This window comes from Vicugna pacos, unplaced genomic scaffold, assembly GCF_048564905.1.
Source record: "Vicugna pacos unplaced genomic scaffold, VicPac4 scaffold_21, whole genome shotgun sequence".
Classification (NCBI taxonomy): domain Eukaryota; kingdom Metazoa; phylum Chordata; class Mammalia; order Artiodactyla; family Camelidae; genus Vicugna; species Vicugna pacos.
In genome coordinates, this window is record NW_027328742.1 from 18910071 (window position 1) to 18921299 (window position 11229).

General features: G+C 39.3%; 1 non-coding gene across 1 annotated transcript; it reads right to left on the reverse strand.

Annotated features, from left to right (window-relative positions):
• Window positions 1-213: 213 nt before the first annotated feature.
• Window positions 214-318, reverse strand: LOC140694569 (U6 spliceosomal RNA). Its single transcript, XR_012070161.1, has one exon. It is a non-coding gene; the product is annotated as a U6 spliceosomal RNA (small nuclear RNA).
• Between the last annotated feature and the right edge of the window lie 10911 nt (window positions 319-11229).

Genomic DNA, 11229 nt, shown 5'->3' on the forward strand with positions numbered 1-11229 from the left:
TGGTGAGTTTTAATATAATATCAGTACAGTTTCTGTTTTCTTGATTCTTTCTCTTTGTTTGATTTTGTTATTACTTTTTTTTTTTTTGGTCGGGGGAGATCATTAGATTTACTTATTTATTCTTAGAGGAAGTACTGGGAATTGAACCCAGGACCTCATGCGTGCTAAGCATGTGCTCTACCACTTGAGCTATACCCTCCCCTGTTTGCTTGTTTTTAATGGGAACACTTCATGAATTTGCGTGTCTTCCTTGACCATGGGCCATGCTAATCTTCTCTGTATTGCTCCCAATTTAATAAGCAAGCATTTGATTCATTTTTTTTAGTGTTAAAGTAAACAAACATTTGGAAGACTAAATCTCAGTGTTAAAGATACTCGAATTCACTAAAATATTTATATAGTAATTAAATTTTGCACTTTAAAAATAGTGCATTTCACCATTTGCACCGTTTCACTGTTTTAAACCTTGAACACAAAGTATAATTCCAGGGGGGCTGGGGTGTAGCTCAGTGGTGGAACGCCTCTGGGTCCTTGTACATGTTCCCTTTGCCTGACTAACTTTACTCATCTTCACAACCCAGCTGAGACCTCACTTCCTCCAGGAAGCCTTCCTTCATTCCTTTCCTGTTCACCTCTCAACGTGATTTGTGTTCTGTCCGCAGAGCACCCTGTGCTGACACTTCTCTCCGCACACACTGGTCTGTGCTGAAGGCACGCTGCCACTCAGTCCACCTCCTGGACTGGCCACAGAGCCCTTTGGGGGCCCCAGGCCCGATCTTGTTTGCAGCTGTGGACCCAGCACTGTGGGCCTGGCCGGTGCTCGGGAACGTTTGTGGAACATGAATGAACTGCACCGTGTTCTGGCTTAACTCCATGAATCCACACACCCTCTTTCATCCTGGACAGGAGAACGTGTCCTTTCCCCCACCACATGAGATTTCCTCTTCTTTCTCCAGGTGACAATTTGGAGCTCCCAGGGTCTTGACCCAGAAAGTCCACACAGGTGAAGTGGGGCACGGATTGGGAGCCCCCATGATGGTGACCTGGAGCCTTCGTGTGGGCACTAGGTGGGACCCGTGACTCTCCTGGTGCCAGGCCGAGGGCCGGAGCCGGAGCTGCGAGTGATACAGGCAAAAGAATGTGGGGCGAGAGGATGGCCATGTCCCAGGTCTCAGTTGAGTCCCTGGGACGTACCCCACCAAGTGTGGGTCCTTAGCTTCATGCAGGAAAGATTTCAAGAGCGAGCCACAGTTGAGTGCAAGTGGATTTATTCTGGGAAGAGGGTAGAGATCAGTGGCAGAGCACATGCCTAGCATGCACTGGGTCCTGGGTTCAATTCCCAGTCCCTCTATTAAGAAAATAAGTAAATAAGTCTAATTACCTCCCCCTCCAAGATTAAAAATAAATAAAAAAATTTAAAAAGAAAGTAGATTTATTCTGAGAGATGCATAATCCACAGACAGAGTGCGGGCCATGTCAGAAGGCGAGGGAGCCAGAGGCAGCGATGTACGCTGTTGCTAGATTTTATAGGCTCAGTGACTTCATTTGCTAACAAGTGGATTATTCCAACTACTTTGGGGAAGGGGGTGGGATTCCCAGGAATTGGGCCACTGCCCACCCTTTGACCTTTTATGGTCAGCCTTAAAACTGTCCTGGCACCTGTGACAGTACCATTTGGCATGCAATTGTGTTTCAATGAGTGTATATTGAAGCTCAAGTTTTATTGGGAGTTGAATCGTTCACCATCTTGGTGCTAACTGCTGTGTCTTTATTTTAGTGGCTGTACCCTGCCCCCTTCCCTTCCCTCCTGTCTCAGTTAGAGTGGGTGCTGGTCGAGGGATGTGAGAATCGACAGCCCTCTGAGCGTGGCAGCCAGGGGCTGGGACGTCAGAGTGGGATGGCCCAGGTGCCTGGGAAGCTTGGCTCCCTGCGAGGCCCGTGTGAGCTGTTCCCTGTGGATGTGGAGTCCAGAACCCGCTGCTGTGGATTAAGGTGGTGTCTGTTAGCTTTCTCTACTGTAAGTTTGTAATTAATAAGTAATTTGTAGGAAGGTCCTTTCAAGGCTGGATGTATCCATTCTGTTTCTCATAACTTTCACCCATTGGTTTTAGCACGCATTGATGATTTTCTAACTGTGTTATTATTTATGTATTTATTAGTTGTTATTCTACTGTAAGAAAGAACTTCCCTTACTCTGCCAATTATTTATTTATAACTATATGGGCTCATGGGTTTTTATGTTATTCAGTGGGATATAATACATCACTATTGTGATTTATTTGAATGTTCATATTGTTCCTTTGAACTGTCTCCTGTGTCTTTTTCACATGTCCCCATTATTCTTTAAGTACTTACATATTTTCTGGTTTCTAAAGATGTTCTACACACATCTTGTACTTTCTCTATCCCATGCCTGGAATCAACCTTTTCTCCAAGGAGCCCAGGTTCTTTTTATTAGAATATAATATTTAGAAAACAAGATCTGGGCTTGAGATGTGCCAGTTGTTATTGGTGTGTCATTTCTGTTAGGTTATTTTAGCAGATGGAGCTGGGAAATGTATGGGTGTATATTTTGCTTTCTCTCTCATATGTATATGTAAATGTGTATCTATATCTATCTATCTATCTATCTATCTATCTATCTATCTATCTATCAATCTACCTATACACTGATACTTTCAATTCCAATTCAGCAAAACAGGGTACATTTTAGTATCCCCCCTTTTCATACCTGTACTCATCCAACAGTGAGAAACTTAGCTCTCATAGTCCTCAATATATTTAATCATTTGCTCAAGCCTGGTATATACAAGAAGCTAGTTTCAAAGTTTCTAACTCATGTCTCAGTAAAAACCTTACCTGGTTTCTTTCTTTAAAAAAAACAAAACAGATCAGTTTATTTTCTGAGCACAGTTTTAATGATAATATGACATCACCAACAGCCAATCAGAAAAGTCTCTGGTGTTGGATGTTCGAACACCATTACATATTTATGGGTAAGCACCAGAAAGGTTTCAACCCTGTGTTACATTTCCGTGCTTACTCACTTCTTTTTTTAATTTTAATTTTTAATTTTAATTTTTTCATTGAAGTATAGTTGATTTACAATGTTGTGTTAGTCTCTGGTGTACAGCAAAGTGATTCAGTTTTATATATATTAGATTCTTTCCTATTATAGGTTATTACAAGATATAGTATGTAGTTGCCTGTGCTGTATGGTAGGACCTTGTTGTTTATCTATTTTGTATACAGTAGTGTTTATATGTTAATCCCAGATTCCTAATATATACCCCCCCAACCCTTTCCCCTTTGGTAACTATAGTTTGTTTCTATGTCTGGGAGTCTGTTTTGCCTGGGGTTTAAATGTAAGTTCCAAGCCTCCAAAAGTGGGATCCTGGTGAACAACATTTCAGTTTGCTCTCCCAGAGTCCTGGAACTTAGAACCTTTTTCTTAAGTGCAGTTGCCAAGTCTTAACCCTCATCATTTGGTTATAGACTTGTCTGAAGTTGAAGGTTTGCTTCCTTGAATCTCTCTCTCTCTCTCTCTCTGTCTCTCTCTCTCTCTCTCTCTCTCTCTCTCTCTGTGTGTGTGTGTGTTTATTTACTTATTTATTAAAGTATAGTCAGCTTCCTTGAATCTCTCATTACTGCCTATTTTCAGTAGTCCTCCCAATCCCCTAGTGCTGCATTGCAAGTTATTTTTGCCAGAGTTTCTCCATATCTCCTTCAGGTCTGTGTGATCTTTGACACCATTCACTTCCAACTAAGCCCTGACAGACCAGTACAAGAAAGAATTGGTAGTCTCTTATTATTATTGTTCTTAAAAGATAAATTGAACTCTGTGTGTGCATTCAAGCACATGTGTCTCTCTGTTTGTGTGTGTGTGTGTCTGTGTAGAGGAGGGTGTGGATGTGTGTGTAAATGGTTGACAGGCACCTAGAAAAGTCAGAGTTAGCAACTATTGCCAAAACCGTTCAGTTGTATCAGCATTGCAAATTTATAGTATACTCAGGTAATTTTCAGAAGGCTTTTTTTCCAGGAGAAAAATTACATTATTTTGCAGCATCATAAATTGCTGTCTTTTTTTTTGAATACTAACTATATGTAGCTTTCGAATGCTCCATCTCACTTTGAAATGTCAAAGTCATCCTTCTGAAAAGTCACACAATTAGGTCAAATATATTGCCTAATAAAAATCTTTCACCTTCTCAATGAGCACTGGGACAAAAATAAGAGGCCTCTAAGAACCATTCACACAGGATATGGGTTAGATCTTCTAATTTGAATATCCAGTATTTTAATGATTCAAAATCTATTTTAAAAATCAATCACTGCTCTTGAGGAAGACACAAAAGAGACAATATTCCATTTAAGACCGTGAACTCGGGAGTCAGATAAAACTAAGTTACCTAACTTTTCTACAGTTCAGTTTCTTTATCTGTAAAATGGGTATAATAACAGTACTTCACTTGCAGGGTTGCTGCATTAAATAATATATTGCAATAAAACATTTAATGGTGTATGTACGCCTAGGACATACTCAATAAATGTTATCTCTTCTTGTAAATATTATTCAGATCTACCATCCTTTTCTTTGCTTCTAGTTCTTGGTTATTTTTCCTTTCCCCTTGTAACTGTTTTGCAGTTCTGCTCCTTGCCCTTCATTGAAGGGAGATTGTTTGATGATTTCCATGCTGCTGTCTCTTCTGCTGTGTTGCTTGTGCATGTGGTATTGGTCAAGGTTTATTGCTGATTCTCATATGGCTCAGCTTTTGCCCATAGAGCTGTCAGGTCTTCAGAGGCACTGTATTGAGGTCCTAGTATGTATTTTCCTGCTTCTCACATCTAAGGTGATATTAATGAGGTACAAGAGACTCTCAGTCATTGCCCTACCCCTAACTACACCGCCAATCAGGTTTGTCTTTTGTCTCTTCATTGTTAGCTATGTTCTTTTTGATATATGCTGCTTTTTGCTACTCCCACCTCCCAACTTCTTCAAGTCACTGCCACTATACTTATCTTTTCTCCCTTTAATTGCTTCTCTAATATTTTCCTTACCTTTTTTGCATGAAATGTCTTAGGCTTATATTTTATATAAATCACCAGTCAGTGGAATACGCTTTTCACACTGCATGTGAATTGACCAATCATAATATACTTGTTGAAATATTTCGGTCTCTTGGACGTTGTTCATTGATTCATTTGTTGGTGGCTATTTAGAGGCTACTCCTTTTATCTTAAATAAGGTTTTATTTTGTTTGGATAACTATTAAGATATGTACTATTACAGTAGACTGAGGCTCTCAAACAGCTAGTCTTTTGGAAGCTGAGGTCTTACCACATTTTGAACCCAGAAAAAAATCTTTCCTGTAACATATTTTTTTTAGAAAAACCTGGAGCTGCTTTGTCTGGGAAGATACCAGGAAGAGGCAATATAGAATTTAAGAGTGTAGCCTCTGGAGTCAGACAGAGTTGTCCTTGGAAAGGCACAGATAACATCCTTTTTTATCTGTCTCCTTGTCTTAATTTTTATCTCTAAAGAAATTACTCACATGGAGGCAAGGGCCTCCGAAGTCATGTAGGGCCATAAGAGCTTTACTTTCCTGTTCCTAAAAGAGCACAGAAACCTTTCTGAAGTAAAGGGCATCATATTGGCTACAGGCACTGGTTTCTTTTTCCTTTTTCCTTTATAGTTTATTGCAAGATATTGAGTATAGTTCCCTGTGCTATACCATGAGACATTATTGTTTATCTATTTTATATATAGTGGTTTGTAAACCCAAACTCCTAATTTATTCCTCCCCTGCCCCTTTCCCCCTTGGCAACCATAAGTATGTTTTCTGTATCTGTGAATCTGTTTCTTTTTGTACTTAAGTTCGTTTGTCTCATTTTTTAAGATTCTACATATAAGTGTTATCATGTGATATTTGTCTTTCTCTGTCTGACTTAACTTCACTTAGTATGACAATCTCTAGGCCCATCCATGTTGCTGCAAATGGCATCATTTCATTCTCTTTATGATTGAGTAATATTCCATTGTATATATACCACATCTGCTTTACCCAGTCATCTGTGGATGGACATTTAGGTTGTTTCCATGTCTTCGATATTGTAAATAGTGTTGCTATGAACATTGAGGTACATGTATCTTTTCAAACTAGGGTTTTCTCTGGATATATGCCCAAGAGTGGAGTTGCTGGATCATATGGTGACTCTAGTTTTTAGTTTTTTTAAGGAACCTCCATGCCATTATCCATAGTGGCTGCACCAATTTATGTTCTTACCAACAGTGTAGGAGAGTTCCCTTTTATCCACACCTTCTCCAGCATTTATTATTTGTAGACTTTTTAATGACGGCCATTCTGATTGGTGTATGGTGATACCTCATTGTAGTTTTGATTTGCATTTCTCTGATAATTAGTGATATTGAACATTTTTTCATGTGCCTGTTGTCCTTCTGGATGTCTTCTTTGGAGAAATATCTATTTAGGTATTCTGTCCATTTTTTGATTGGGTTTTTTGTTTGTTTGTTTGTTACTGATTTATATGAAGTGTTTGTATATTCTGGAAATTAAGCCCTTGCCAGTCACGTCATTTGCAAATACTTTCTCCCAGTCCATAGGTTGTCTTTTTGTTTTGTTTATGGTTTCATTTGCTGTGCAAAAGTTTATAAGCTTAATTAGGTCTCATTTGTTTATTTTTGCATTTATTTCTATTGCCTTAGGAGACTGACCTAAGATAACATTGCTACAATTTATGTCAGAGAATGTTTTGCCTATGTTCTCTGCCAGGAGTTGTATGGTATTGTGTCTTATGTACAAGTCTTTGAGCCATTTTGAGTTTATTTTTGTGTATGGTATGAGGGCATGTTCTAACTTCATTGATTTACATGCTGCTGTCCAGCTTTCCCAATACCACTTGCCAAAGACACTCGTTTTTTCATTGTATTTTGTTGCCTCCTTTGTTTAAGATTGATTGACCATAGGTGTGTGGGTTTATTTCTGGGCTCTCTATTCTGTTCCATTGAGCCATATGTCTGTTTTTGTATAGGCACTGGTTTCTGCTCCTCTTCAGAGCTGAGCTCTCTAGTTGGGTTTGCCCAGAGAGCATCAGGCCTGTGCCTTACTCATGGAGGGAATCAGAGGGCTTCCTCTAAAAGAATGATTTTGACAGTGATAAAAAAAATAATGCTTCTAGAAAACCAGTATTTATTGAGAGTTTTACATGTACCAAGCATTCATAAACACATTTAGTTTTGTAAAAATTTTGAGTTATTACTATTATTCTCATTTTTATAGATGAGCAAACTGAAGCCCAGAGAGGTTAATTATCTTGTCCTGAGTCACAAGGGTAGAAAGTTGCAGAGAATTCATAGTCAGTGTTGTCTTACTCTAAAGCCATGCTTTTTATCACAGCAGGCTGCTTATAGACCTACATGACTCTTGCAAACTCTGTGCTACCCTAGATTCACACACAGGGAAGGAATCAGATTGGTTCTCATTTGCATAAATAAGGTTCCAGCTGTCTAGATGAAAAAAAGACATTTATTATCCAGCCACATTCAGAACCAACTGAACAGTAAATATAGTGGCCAGAAGATAAAGATCAAAACTATCATGTTTATTACTAAGTTATATTTGAGGCAGTGGCTTGCCATCCCTCCCCTTATCTTGGAATTACCCACTTGAAGGTAAATTTGGTTCTGCAGAACATAGCATTTACCTAGAGTTGCTGCCATACACTGGTCTGGTGTGAAGAGGGAAGGAGAATTCTTATAGATTTAGATTATTGGCCTACTAATATAATTTTGGACCAATGGCTATAACCCATCTAACAGGAAACTCACTAGATCTCAGTGGAGAGGAGAATGGGGCAGGGCTAGAGGCCTAAAGTTTTAATCCCTCCTCAGGGAAACCAAAGTATTGAGGAATAAACACTCCCTGTAATATCTCTGAAGTTTAGAGATTTTACCCAGTGACAGATACATTAAAAATGATAAATCAAGGCTACAGTGAGACTTTGGCTTTGTTTGAAAAGAAAAATAAAGGCTAGGTGAAAAGAAGCCAAAGAATTTCTTCTTGTTAGAAATATAACGCATTCTGTGGCCCAGGCAGACATGGCTTTGAGGTCAATTTCCTTTTCAAATCAGTGAAACTTATTCACTAAGTTTTAAAGTAGTATATCTGGGGAAAGGTATAGCTTAAGAGGTAGTGCGCATGTTCAACACCCAAGAGGTCCTGAGTTCAATCCCTGGTACCCCATCCAAGACAAAATCAATGAAGAAACTTAGTTATGCCCCACTCAGGAAACAAACAATACCAGCAAAGCATGTGTTTTCATTACAGTGGTATGTCTGTTTTAAAAAAAAAAATTTTTTTTTTCTGGAAGTCAGAAAAATGAGCATGAATTGAAGGTTTACTAATCTCCTCTGAGCAGCCACTGGGCTAAATAAATTGGTGAGCAAGGGAAAGATTGCAAAGGAAATAACTAATAAAAAATAGGAATTGCATAGGAGGGGTTAAAAAAAAGTCAATGAACCAACAGATGCAAAGTCACATCCTAGTGATGACTTAAGAATGTGTAGAAGTCTGTAAGAAGCTATCAAAGTGTGGTGGAGCTAACTGGGGAATACAGTGCATGAGAGATGGAAGTTTGGAGATGGGTTTTGAAAGACATGATGGGCATGACTTGGCACACAGCCTTTCATACGGGACAACAGCTTGAACAAGGAGATGTGGTCAGTATGGGGAAAATTGGTATGTGACCACCTAGATTTAGAAACATCAGTATGAATGGCATTTAATCAAGAAAAAAAAATTAGTCAGATAAAAATCAGGTTGAATTGATAGAATAAAATACCTTGACTGACAGTGGCCTCTTCCACAGAAATATTGCAGGAATATTATATGTGGGAATATTAACTGAAAATGGCTTGTGGAAGCAATATGATCACAAATTTAAATCAACCTCATTGTTGGTGACTTTCCCCCAGAAGTGAAAGCAATTCTCAAGAGATTTTTTAAAAAGAGAGACAGAAAAGAAAAGTAAAGAAACAGCCTGAGATTATTTATGTGAATACCTGCCACATTTTTTTGTTGTTTGTTTTTTTAGTGAGGTGACCATTTGAATGGTTTTGAGGAGAAATCCCAAGTATATTTTCAGAAAAGAGGTGCTAGATTTGACCTAGAGATGAGTTTGGGAGTGCAAGAAAATGGAAAGTTTTTGCATTAGCAGGATGTGACATTTTTGTTGAGCTCAGACATTCACTAGTTCTTCTTTCTGCAAAACTGCAGACAAGTATTTGCATAGCCTATGCCTAGAAGAAAGGATTTGTGACCGTGCAGATGCCAGCTACAGTGGAATCTCTTGGGAGAACACCTGTTCTGCTTGCTGAGGGACACAGAATTCCTGGACTGGATGCTGACCATATGAAGAAGCACCTGGAAGCTAGACCTTCATCTGCTATCCTCCAATCAGAAAATAGCAGCTCTGCTCCAGACTGTGACTCCAGATGCCCAGGAAGATTGCCTGCACTTCTGATTGCAAGTCTTGTTCTGTGACTGGCTTTCAGTCTGTCTCTTTCCAAGTATGACAAAGTCAAGCAGTTATTAAAATATAAATGCTGCCAGCCTTTTCCGTTTCCTGAAGAGAAGGATGCTATCTTAGTCTTAGGTCTTAGTCTTTTGTCCACATTCCCTGATGATCTGGTCTGAATGTTTATGAACCCCAAACTTCATGTGTTGAAGTCATGATGCTCAATGTGACAGTATTAGGAGGGGGCCCTTTGGGAGATGATTAGGTAGACCACCACCCTCATGAATGAGATTAAAACCCTCATAAAAGAGGCATGAGAGAGCTCCCTGGTCCCTTTTACCATGTGAGGACACAAGAAGTCAGCAGTCTGCAACCCAGTAGAGGGCTTTGACCAGAACCTGACCATGCTGGCACCCTGATCTTGGACTTCCAGCCTCCAGAACTGTGAAAAATAAATTTCTATGGTTGATAAGCCACCAAAACTTGGGGTTTTTTTTAATAGAAGCCCAAGTAGACTAAGACATCTGGTCTTTGAGGCGCACCTCTCTTTCATGCACAGTTCCTAAACTTTCATGATGAAAACAACGGGAAAAAAAAAAAGAGATTTAGAGAGAAAGAAGACACGTTGGCAGATATGCTATATTGGTCTACATGATGAAGATGAGCAAGAGAAAAATATTCCATAATCTGGGAGATATTGGTAAAGGTATTTTGTGAGATGGGGAGGGATTTAGGTAAGTAAGAAAATTCTTAGAATTGTGGGATGTGAGAAGAGTAGGAAAGGGATTGTGAGAAATTTTGCCAAGAGTATGACCCAGATACTCTAATATTTTCCAAGTTTAGAACTACACCCCCCATCCCTTATTTTAAATTATTCTTGGCTCTTTGGTTGTATTTACTTGAAACAACTTCTTTTAGAGACTGAACCACATGGAAGAGAGATGTGCAATAGTTACGCAGATTCAACGTCCTGCAACTTTTACATCTAGTAGCTCACTTTATCCTTAAAACCCTCTGGTGAGGTAGATAAAATCATATCTATTTTGTAGATAAAGAAGTGAAATCTTAAAGAGGTTTTATGAGTTACTGAAATTTGTAAGTATAAATGACAGAGTCAAGATATGAGCGTAGGTTTTCTGACCCCAAGCCCCAGTGCTTTCTGCCCTTCCATCCTCATCACAGTATATGAGTATGTGCCATGCCTCATCACAGCCAGCCATGTTCTATTCCCAGTGGACAAGCAATAAATGACATTATTCTGGCTGTTGTGGCTGTCTCCCCTTGCCCCCCTCAAAAATGAACTTTATATGAATGTGGAACATCCTGACTGCCTCATGATGTTTTTAAAGGTAAGGATTGCTGCAGCTCTTTCTTCCAGCGAAGGCTTGAGAGGTGATGAGAATCAGGATGGGAATGCCAGTGAATGCAAAGAGGATCCCAAGAGACCAACGTGGGAACAGAATGAAAGTTGATGGCAGTGGTTCCCATAATGTGATTCAGAGGCCACAAGGTCACACTGGGGGCCGTCATATTGATCTGTATGGAAGCTCATGTCTATGCTTCGCTTCCGTCAGAAAGAATAAAGAATTATATTTTACAAAATGCAGATACGTCCTTAACTGGGGTCATTTAGCCATTTATCTTGATGATTCTTGTTTACTTAGATATGGGTTTCCTAAACCCATGGAGATAGTC